The sequence below is a fragment of the Mugil cephalus genome, chromosome 20, assembly GCF_022458985.1.
Source record: "Mugil cephalus isolate CIBA_MC_2020 chromosome 20, CIBA_Mcephalus_1.1, whole genome shotgun sequence".
NCBI lineage: Eukaryota > Metazoa > Chordata > Actinopteri > Mugiliformes > Mugilidae > Mugil > Mugil cephalus.
Window position 1 is genome coordinate 9,702,295 of NC_061789.1, and position 12,001 is coordinate 9,714,295.

Here is a 12,001-nt window from a genome sequence, read left to right on the forward strand (position 1 = left end):
AGTAATGCACCTGTAAGCAAGTTTGCCGATCGTAAATCAAACCAGAGGGAGGGGGAGAAGAAGAAGAAGAAGATAAAGATGAAGCAGAACTCACTGTAACTTTGTGATATTTAACGGTGAGAAAATAGTTGCATTAAGAACAGGAGGTGTGATTTTAACTGTCATGTCAGCAGTAGCATGCTAGCACTGTGACCTCGTGGACTCCTTTCTCTCATTGGCTCTTGTGAAACCACTGACGTAATCATCCAGATTTCAATCATCAAAAATTATGTAAACATGTGGTTTACATCAGGGGTCTTCGATTTTTTTCAGGCCAAGGACCCCAAACTGATGGAGAGATTAAGTAGGGACCCCCTACCTATTATATGTGTTCTATATTAAACTAGTGCCATTTATAAATATACATTATTGTTATCATTTTGCATTCAGTATTAAGCTATCCCTTATTCCTTTACTAAAATATGTTGGATTTGTGTTAATGTGTATTTAAAGAAATTTAAATTTGTTGGGGAGAAATAATTAAAAAAAAAAAAATGTATAAAAATGTCTAATCAACCAAAGATTTTGCAACCGCCTTGCAGTACCTCTGCGGACCCCCGTAAGGGTCATGGACCCCCTTTTGAAGACCTATGGTCTACATAAACATCACGTTTTTAAAATACCCAGTCTTTATTTGTCTTTATGCAGATGAACGTCACATTTTTATTTCAGGTCCCGTGAAGGCTACTTGTAGATTTAAAGCCTATCAAATCTTGTATATTTTTGCTTAGACTGTTTTCTTTTCTGTGGGCCTTCTGAGGGTGTCTGGCAACAGAATATTGTTAGTGGGGATCAGTTTAGGATCTTGGGAATGTGTGTTCTTCATTTGTCAGTGGTTTTAATGTTATGCCTGATTGGCATGCACTGGTGAAAGAATAGAATCACCCATACTTTGTTAAGACATGTAAGAGTCTCATTTGCGATGCAAAATGAAATGCATACAACCAAGACTTTATTGTATTCAAAGGAAACTTCACATTTTCACTACGATCAAAACTAGTAGAAATAAGGAGCGGGCCGTCCAATATGCTACTCTAGTAATCATTCAATTTAAAATAATTCATCATATCAAGTAACAAGACAGAGTAACAACACTGATGTTGACTCCATACAACATCCACTTTAGTTCTCCTTATCCGTGTGTGTGTGTAGAAGGAAGGGTGATCAGCACATTAAAAGGAAGGGCTAGAACCATATGTTAAATTATGTAAATGATTGGCTTTAATCAGGCTCAGCCATGTAGCAAGTTAGTGGGGAAGGAGAATGTGTAAATCCAGCACAATCCCAATTAATATTCATCTGGAATGCTGTGTGTGTTTGTGTGTGTGTCAGAGAGAGAGTGTGTGTGTATATGTGTGTCTGTGTATAGCCGTGGACTGAGTGAGGATGAATTAATAGTTTGATGAGGGATGAAAGAGCTGGAGTGGCTCGGCTCTGGCTCCCCATCTGTCTTCACCTCAGTCGCCTTTGAACACACACACACACACACACACACTCACACACTCGCGGTATGACGTGCAGGGGCTGAGCGCGTCCGGTGAGAGACGAATATTCTGTATTTCAGCCGGACAAATGGAGTAAGTTGGATTTTAGCACATCTGAGGCCACATGTGGAGCTACCTGAGGAGCCGCATGAAGTTTGTTGGGGGTATATGCCTCCGTATAACATACACATGTGACCTACGCCGGTGCAAGTCGTTTATACTACATATACATTTACAGTAGGGTTAATTTTTATTTCTACTTCCTGCTTAACTTTCAACAATGGCGACTGAAACTTTTGCCGAAATTTCGCCAAAGACAAGTCCTACAAATGTTTGTATCTCCACAGTTTACCTTTCCTGAATGTGTTCAGTCTGTATTTATCCAAAACAATCAATTTAAAGATTGCGGAGATGAAGAAACGGTCCAAAATAGTAAAGCAGAAACAAGCTGACCAATAGCAGCTCTTGGTGTAGTTAAATTGACGCAGGAGTATAAACTGTGCATTACTCGTCAGTGCGGCTCTAGACCCAGAGACAGAAAATATATTTTAAAACATAACATATGGACCATAGTATACATAGATGGACAGCATGACAGCTTCCCAAAGGGGAATCAATATCCCAGGAAAGGGTGCAACTTCTTAATGATGGAGTCTGCACAGTAGTATTAGTGGTGGGTGGACACATGTACGGAATTCTTGTATCCTGCCTGGCCACGGAATAATAAGCTACAACCAATCCATCCCTAGGCAGCTAGCCATGACTAATCATTGTTTAGCTAGAACCACAATCACCAGCCCATTACCGGCTGATTTTACAGAAATGCCAAATGACGGAAGACGTTTCGGGAGTTTTTGGAGGACGGTGGTCAGCCCTCAAGAACAACCCCGCCGACTTGTTTGCTACTAAAAGAAACAAACCTTCAAGCCATCACAATCCATAACTGGGGACAGATTGTAATGGATTACTGAACTCTACCGAGACTTAGCAACCCCACACATTTCCCAGCGTCAGACACTGATTTCTCACACGGAACTTAATGTGTTTCCTCACACGTCTAATCAGGGCTACGCTCAAGCCGGAATTTCCTTAACTCATAAGACATACAGTGTTTTTTCTCATAACAAAAACCGATGAATTCACCTCCTAGTTGACTTAAACCGACCTCTACCAGTACAGTTGGTCAGTCATCATTCGTACTACTTTCCCTGGGTTGCAGCACTGAGTGCCTCTGTTTTTTTATTTATGCCCTGCAGTTTTCCAAGGGAGTGTAGCTGAGAAGGCGTCAACATGCTGTCAACAGATTTCAAAGGGGACTATTTCCTCAGGAGAAACTAGTCCCGCTGAAAACTGCTGCCACTGAGGTCTGCCAATCATCCAAAGTAACCAACATATTGCTACCGGAAAAATATTTTATTTTTTATTTTCGTCCTTAATTTTTTTTTAAAAGCTTCATTGAAAGATTTGCAGCCAACAAACCATCTCTATGTTTGACGGAGATAGAAAACTTAAGATAAAACATCTGCCGAACTACTGCTAAACCTATCCGCAACAAAGGAAGCGAGCCGATACGTGCTGTCTCATTTAGCTAAAAGCTCTGTTTTTATGATATTTTGTCCACTCCCTTTTTATAATTTATACTGCAACTGGATTATTGACGAGGGGGAAAAGCTGCCAGCTGCAACAAAGCCACTTAGAATATAGAGCAAATGCACTAGAGCAATATTGCGTGCATTCATTGTGCTTGTGTGTGAGAATGCCCGTCTTCGCCGTAATAAGCAGAATATTTCTTCAGATCAATTGTTATTTAATTCGCATCTACACTCCAGAAAAATGGGTTTCTCTTCATATCTTAAGGTGGCCATTTTTTTTTATTTATTTTTTTTTTTATTTTTTTACAGACTTAAGTAACTGATCCCATCAACCTTCAAGGCGGGGCTTTGTCTCTTCTCATTCAAGCTGGAGTTTGGGAACAAGTTTTTCTAAAATGAGTGATCTAATTAAGTAAACTCTTTAACAGTCAAGTCAAGGGTTCAAGTTATGTATTTCCCGTAGAGTTAATGTCCCCATCACCCGACTATAGAGAGATCTGGAAAGCCTCCGGCAAAACACTGAAACTTGAAATTGGAGTTTAAATAACAGTCTTGTAACAGTCAGTCCGTGACTGTGATGTTATTCCTGTTGTAAAAAAACGCTGCATCTGTTTGAATCTTAATAGCGCCAGGGAGCCATTTCACTGCGCGGGCCTGGCTATTTTTTCCAGAGCTGAAAGGGACCAGATCATTTAGACCAGAGGTCCGCAAATGTTTAACAATCATTTTGTCATCACAAATCCTAACCTGCAGCAATCTCAAATGTTATGTAGCCTGATGTTCTTTTTCTTTTATGTAAATCATGGTATCGAAATGTCACACACACATAAAGTATACGTGATAATCCACCACGCATCAGCTGAGGAGTGTGTTAGGATCAATGGGCTTTGACACAGTATCATACACAGACTTCCTGATCCCTCCATCAGCTCTGAAGGAAGGAAGAAAGACAGGGAGGGAATCCTGTATAGGATAGCATCTGTTTGCATAATTCTTTCTGGACTAGTGTACAAAGAGAAGAAAAGAATTGTATTACTAGGAATGAACTCAGTGCTTGTGTTAAGATGAGAATAAACATGGATAAAAAAAAGAGAGAGAAAGGGATAACAAAAAAGAAAATCCGGGGAAATCAAAGGAAGCCGCAGGAACGCGGCAGAGGATGTATGGCGGCAGCCTTGGAGCCATTATTCAAAGACCATAACAACATCAAATTTGCATTTTGTCACGTCAGCAGATTTGCAAGATATTGGTAATTGCCTGCCGGTGTGTTTGTGTGTCTGTCTATGAGGGAGGAAGTGAGAGAGAGATGAATGGGGGTAATATAGATTTAGTGACCTCTGGTGAATTCCAGCTGAAGGTGCAGTTTTCAAACTCCGTGTTTGTGCATGGATATGGTCTGACTGCTGACTATTTCTTTCAATTGATTCCAGCTTCAGTTCTGTTGATTGAACCATGGTCTGATCAATTCCTGCTTCCAGGCTGCTTCAATTTGAGGAATTCCAAAACTTTATTCAGTACTTACTACTGTAGGTTGGCACTTTGTTAATTAGCACTGAATACCAGGTCAAAGTTATTTAACAAAATAAAAGCATTTGATATATGGTGAGTCAAGTCAAGTTATAAAGGTTTATTATAGAACATGGATATCTATCAAAATGGATCGCAAGCCATCCAATAGGTAGTCAGATATTTCTGTCTGGACACCGAAGCCAGACCACAAGCAAACCTAAAAAAATATTCAGAACAATGATCCATAATGTTTCCATGGTACAATAAAACTAAGTTTTTGTTTTTCTAATGTCTCTACCTTATATGTTCCTCAAATCTCAGAGCCCATCTTACTAGTAGCATACTGTAAATCTAAATAGGAGCTAATGGATGGATGGTAGGAGCTAATCAAATCATGCAACAAATTATGTAACGTATTCTTCTTGAAAAATGCCTTAACTGCCGTTAAATAGTAAGTGGTCTTGAATTTAAGTAGTGCTTTTCTACCTTTGTGTTGTCCACAAACCACCAACTGAGCCACAGCCGCCTGCAGAATGAGGAAGCTGGATGGGAAAATGCACTTTGGACCAGTTGCAGTTTTTGAGAACCAAGCAGAGTCACGTATACCCAAAACACCGTTTACCAGCAGCAAAATTGTGGGGAAAAAAAAGAAATATACGGGAAATATATATATATAAATATAAAATGTCTAATCAAACAAATATTTTGCAAACCCCTTGCAATACCTGCACAGACCCTCCCTGAAGACCTAAGCCTTAAAGCGTCTTTGCTGTCAATGTATTTTATACATTAGCGTAACCTAAACATCTCGCTTCTCCAGTGGCATCCATTTTGTTGTACACAAAATCAATGCAGCTTCACTCAGATGACATATATGACTTCATCCGGTTACTCTTCTTTCCATCCGCGCATAAAACCAAACACTTTGAATGACCCCACAGACCTTGACCCTGAGCCAGACATAATCAACAACTACAAACCAAACCAACTTTACCACAAAAACAAAACTGGTGAGGTGATTACTCCCAGGGTAGGCAGCCTAGAATTTAGCCGTCATTACCTGCCACTCTTACAGCAGGAAATTGCGCATGTATTGTGGGGGTGTGGTATTCCCAACAATGGATGAAGTTGAGTTTATACCTCTGTAACAAATCTACACAGAGTCTTTATACTTTACAAGTGTGAATTGGCGCGTGTCGTTCTGTAATTACGTTGCTAAGATGCTAGCTGGGGGCTAGTGAGCTGTGAGCTGTTACAGCAGTGGTGACTGTAAGTGAATGGTTACAATGGTTAGCTTCATACCCGGAGTACCTGCGCCCACAGCGCAGATGGTGTACGTGGAATGAACTCCATGGTAATTAAGGACCGTGTCACCCGGTACAACGGATCGACTCAGGGTGACTGATTTCTAATGGCTCTCGGACAACAATACAGCTCCGTGGAACAGAGGAACGCGATCCTCACTTTCTTCCTTTCGATCCCTAATCACGAGCTACGCCGCGGCCATTAGAAACACCCACAGAGAAATTATCGTGATCATCTCAACATCATCGTCATCACCTAAACATTAGCAGCTTAAATCTAATCGCCGCCATCGTCGCCACTGTCATCAACATAAAGAGACTGTCAACAAAATAATCAGCGGGAGCAGCGGCAGCAGTAGTAGACTATTATTAAAATGTACTAAAACACAGTATGTGTGTGTGTGTGTGTGAGAGAGAAATGATATCCCTGCGCTCTATGGCTAACCCAGGTGAAGTCACAGAAGGAATGTTAAACAGTTTTCAGATCGATGTCAGTGAACGCAACTCAACTGCGCCATTTGTTCAGCCGTGAGAGATGTCAATACACCCATGAGGGTCATCCGTCTCTGTGATTTCCCCCAGTGTGTGTGTGTGTGTGTGTGTGTGTGTGTGTATCAGCTCACTCTTGCTGTATAGATATCGCTGTCTCTCGCCCTTTTATGGAGCTGCCCAGTCACACGCGCGCATCGCATCCTCAAATTACATTAAAACTACTCTGCTCTGTCTCTAAGAACATTTCCAATTATTGCTTTAAGTGCTCTTCCATCACTGAATGTCGAGTATCGAGTGTCGCCCAACATACACACACACATGCGCGCGGGCCATCCGCAGCCTTTCCGGAGCTTCGGCGTGTGTGCGCGTGTGAGTAAAGCAGGATGAGTGGAACTCTGCGTGTTGATCGATCGCAGGAGACCGGAATTCAATTGAAAGCACGCTTCAGAGCTCTGAATTCCTTTAAATAATATCAAGAAAATGATGTGATGCCGCATTGATTTTTTTTCCTCCTCCCTCTCCTTGCGGATGGGTCAAAGGTCAGGCTGAGCTTCAAAACATCACCCTGAAGGATATTTCCTGAGCCAGCGTGAGCCACTTCAGTACGATTTTCCGATCTGATTGGATAATTCATTCAGTGCAAAGACCATTAAAATTTGTGCAGTAATTTTTTTTATTTACTTATCCTAAACATCAAAGTAAATGCTGGTAGCCTAAGCGGCAGGCATGTTTTTCATGGTTTAGATTGGTTGAGAAGTTAAGAATATACTGTAAGCATAATGGGAGTAAATGGGATAAAGCTTTTTTTATTTTTTATTTTGTTACAACAAGCTTATATTAGAGACAAGCTTCTATTGCTGATTCCAAATTGGAGCACTTCCCAGCTATAGCAAACATGAAACCTCCTACCTGCAATTTCCAGCCTTAGATCAGCTTGTTATGCTATAAATCTGTAGGAGGTGTCGATCTTATTGTCAGGAGATTTACATCCACTGGGGAAAATGTGGAAAAATCATGACGAATAGGTAAAATCATGTGATTGGATTTTTGACAAAAATTGTATATTTATGGTATATATAAAAAAAAAATAAAAAAATCCAAGCAGCTTCTTCGGTTCTTAAGGACTGGTGGGAAGATTCTATAGGTGTTTCCCTTCGGAAATTTGGCCAAAACCATAACTGGCCAGGGACTCAAGTCCATTGAGAGGTAAAATGGTTGCATGTCCTGTGGTGTTAGAAAGTTCTCATTGAGGATCTTTGGGCTGAGGGAAGTGGCCTCTGTGTATCAGGCTTGTTCAAGTGCATCCCACGGATACTTGTGAATTTGGAGGCCAGGCCAGATTGTAAATACACTTCTCCTGCCAGTGGTCATAATGTTGTGGCTCACTGGTGTATGCCGGAAAGGTTTTGAGGGGGGAGTCTGAGAACAGGCATCCCCCGTTCTACGACTACGGCGACGCGCAGTGCATTACCGAGCTTTCTGTTTTCCTGCAACTCTGCTTAGGGGCAGAAAACAGGCAGTGAAATATTGTTGAAGCGAGCTACATTTTGGAGCTTACTTACAGAGCAGAAAAGATCCAGTTCATCAAAAAGTAAAAGGAGCTTTGCATGATGTGACCACAACAGCAAAAATAATCAGATCAAAGAGGGTGGAGATGACTATGCTGCCTGCCTGCCTGCCTGCATGCATGTGTGTGTGTGTGTGTGTGTGTGTGTTAGAGAGGGAGAGTAAAAGATAGAGCATCAGAAAAAGAGAGAGTCTGACTAATTCAATTTTCTCTCCATTAGTGGAGATCTAAGAATTTTCTTCTTTTTCCTCCAACCTTCTTTTTTTCCCCCCCAGTGTTGAGGGTATCCAAGACATTAGTGAGTAATGTGTTACTGCGATCACAAGAGGGAACTCTGGCATTGTCATGGTGATTTATAAATTTATATTTCGGTTTTGTCAGTCTCAGTTTAGTAAGTGGCCATTAAGTGAACTCTCACTGACTTTACAGGTCCGTGATGAATTTTAGGTGACCTTTAGTCACAAATAAATGGATTTAGTAAACGGCAGTGAAGAACAAGGCCGATCTGGGCCCCACCTCTGCCTCTGCAACGTGAAAACAATCAGAGACCAACTATAGAGTTTCTACGGAAGATGTCAGGTACAGGCTTTTTGTTTTTTTTAGATATCAAGCCTCTTTCTGAAGGAACCAGGATGCATTAAAGCAGTAGGAGTCATTTCGAGAACTTGGTAAACCTTTGTTTACCAAGCAGCAGTGTAGCACCTTGAACCTCATTAAGTATTCAAGTCTGTTTTCTGCAAATTTCTGTCTGGACTCTAATTTGGCCTCAAAAACTACCTAACTAACTAAGTAACTAAGTACCCTGGAGAGGCTTACTTCTACAACTGACAGATATGCAAGACTGGCTCATTTTCCTGAACAAAAAAAAAACAGAAGTATACTGCTTGTGTTTCATTCATTTGAATGGGTTCTCTTTGTCTACTTTCAATACTTGTTTGAAAACACCCTGATTTTTTGAGTGTTTTTTTTTATGTAGACATGTAGAAGACAAGCAGGTACAAATAGACCCCTTCATTCCTGCGTTACTGTGACGTCACAACGTTAGCTGGAGGCAAAACAGAGGCAAACTTGAGGTGAACACTGTCAATCACAAAAATGTCATCTTGCTGTATTTTTGGGTGCCAAATCCCAAAAAGTAAAAACACTAAGTTAAGTTTTATCGCATACCATTGCCAGTCGATTTTGGTTGATTGGTGATTAAAAAACATATTCCCATCACTGAAAGTCACCTTTTTTAAAACACGCTCACGGTCTCAAGGAGTGAATCTATTAGTATGTTCTCTAAAATATGTGTTTTCCTCGTCCGTTCTTGCCAACACAGTCCGTTGAAATATGCCGAGCAGCTTTTACAAGCTAGAGTGTTTTGAGATGTTTTGCCTCCAGCTAAGCCCCGCCCTTCAAAAACACACTTCACACTGTTTACAAACTGTGAAGGGGTCTATGCTTTTAAGTGACTTTATATACAAGAGTGATAAAGGGTGAAGCCAATATGGAACCTTAAAATCCATGAGTGGTTGCTAAGGGGGTGGGTGGAGTCCCATTCGGAAATCATCATTAACTAAGTAAATGTTGTTGTTTTTTTGCTCTTTTCCATCATTCATTATGGTTTCCTAAATCCATTAGTGTGTTTTGATCCGGTTACAAATGATTCCTTAATTGAGGAGTCATAAAACTGGTATGCTTCATGGCATGTGCGGTTTGCTTAACGTGGATAAGTGTTCGGCAAGCCCTTCTCGGTTCTCTTCCAGCTCCCCTACAGCTCCACCCTGACCGAATATGGTACCAAACTCTGTACTTGAAAAAGGGTAGATACCAACGGGTGATACCTCTGTGGCTACGTCTACTTTTTACATAAAGTCTATGATGCAAAATAACTGCTCCCTCTTACCAGATAAAGCCTTGTCCAGATGTTGGGGTAAAAAAGAATACAGTTAACTTATGAGCTTATGAGTTCTTAAATGTTAAAATGAAGCATATTAAGAGAAGTACTTCACTGTCTAAAGTGAGTGTTTTTTTGGATGGGAGCGAAAACACTGCAACCAGGTTCCGAGGGGGAAGCCTAAAGCCAGCTGAGTGCAGACTGTGATAGGAGCAGAATAAAGCCACTGGTGCTGGAATGAGCGCCTTCAACAAGCGTGGGTGTAGCGTCCGTACACTTTCTTAGGGTGCTCGCTTGCTTTTGGCCTTGTGGAGCGGCGGATACTGTCAGACGGCGCAATATAAGACGGTACTTTATAACCTTAAAGCTACTTAGGGGCCAGCACGGATGTTAGGGCGATGACACCGAGGACTTGCTTCAGCACTTTGATTTGACTTGTGCCCATACTGCCCCGGAGTACGAATACTTTTCTGCTACCTACGCAATGCATACCATAACCCCAACCCCATCGGCGGTGCGCGCCGCAGACGGGGAGACAATCAGAAAACGAATGAACGAACAAACCCGCAGACTGGCACTTTGCAGCGCGTTTCTTCAGCCTGTAAGGCACACTGTGACCCAGATAGCATAAAGGATTTCACGCATTCGGGATCCCTCTAAATTAAAGACACTCACTTCTCTTTCTTCTCTCTCTCTATCTCTCTCCCCCTCTTTCTCTTCTCAGTCACGGGGAAGAGCGGGGCGAAGGATGTGTGAGGGGAGGATAGAAATGGTGTCATGGACAGGGGAGAGAACACTCCCCTCCTCCTCCTCCTCCTCCTCCTCCTCCTCCTCCTCCCCCTCCTCCTCCTCCTCCGCTGCCTTCCCCCTCCATCCCCTCTTCTTACTAAATCATCAAAAGGAGTTAAAATGCCAACAGACATAATGAGGTTGTGGAGTCTACCGCTCCCCCCCCCCCCACCCCTCTTTCCTCCCTCGCTACCCGGCTCCGCTCGCTCTGTGCTCTCTCTTTGCGACTGCCGTTTGCACGCGTTTTCTATTTTAATGGCGGGCGGTGTAAAAAATTAAAATAATTTCAACTGTTTTGACCGAATGTCATGTGAAGAAGCGGCACTCTTCATGTTCTGCGCGCGCAAAGTTCTCTGGATCTAATCCGCCGCTGAAAATAGAGCCCGGATTGCACACTATTTTCTTGTGTTTGATAAAAACTACAGAGAGCTGCAATATAAGGAAATTAAGGATCTTACTTAAAATAAATAAATAAATACTATTTCTTCATGCAACAGACTTAATTTCATTTTTTTTGTGCTTTCAAAAGTCATGTGTACCTCTTTGCAGGGATTATTTCCATTTAGAGGAAGGAAGGGATAGATATTTATTAAAAATAAATAAGTAAAAAAAAATAAAAAGAGCTCTGCACATTATTTATTACTGCACACCGTGGCAAAATTAATGCATCTGAAAGTTAACATCCCGGAACGGTAAGTGGTAAAGCGCGGCGTATGAAACTGCTGTGGTGAGTCTTCAGTTTTTAATGAGAACCCTTCAGGGGCGGCGTCAATGAGTGGGGAAAATGCATACACGCGTGTTCCGCGTACGTGAGCTGTCCATTCAGCACCACGGCAGCAAGAAATGAGAGCGCTGTTATTTGACTCGACGTTTCCCGCATTCCCATAGATCCGCACTGTGACAAGGAGACAGTCAAAGGCTTAATAAGTAGTTAAGTAAGTGAGAGGTACAGTTCCTTTCTTTCTTTTTTGTTGTTACTTAAACATTAGGTTCCATATGTTATTAGTTTTACAGCAATTTCACACTACGGCAGACAGGCAAGTCTGTACTTGGTAAGTCTTGCTCAATGCCCATGTCCGGTCCACCGACCATCTTTCAGGTTCAAGTCAGCTTCATTTATACAACAGACATCATGGATTTGACCACGTCCTTGGAGCCAACATTTTGGTAACGAAAAACCCTAAAAATTCACTCAAACCTTAAAAAATCTATAAAACGTCTATAAAACTATAAAATTTGGGGGTCTATAAAACCCCCACATTGGGGGGAGACCCTAGAGGATTTTCAGAGAACTGATCCTTTGCACATGTACCTATATGCAGTACATGGCAAATAAACCTGTTTAA

The 12,001-nt window shown here is 41.6% G+C and overlaps 1 protein-coding gene across 7 annotated transcripts in view; it reads right to left on the reverse strand.

The window, feature by feature from the left end:
- rbfox1 (RNA binding fox-1 homolog 1) overlaps positions 1 to 12,001 on the reverse strand; it is a 214,003-nt gene that overhangs the window by 90,577 nt on the left and 111,425 nt on the right. The window lies entirely within an intron of this gene.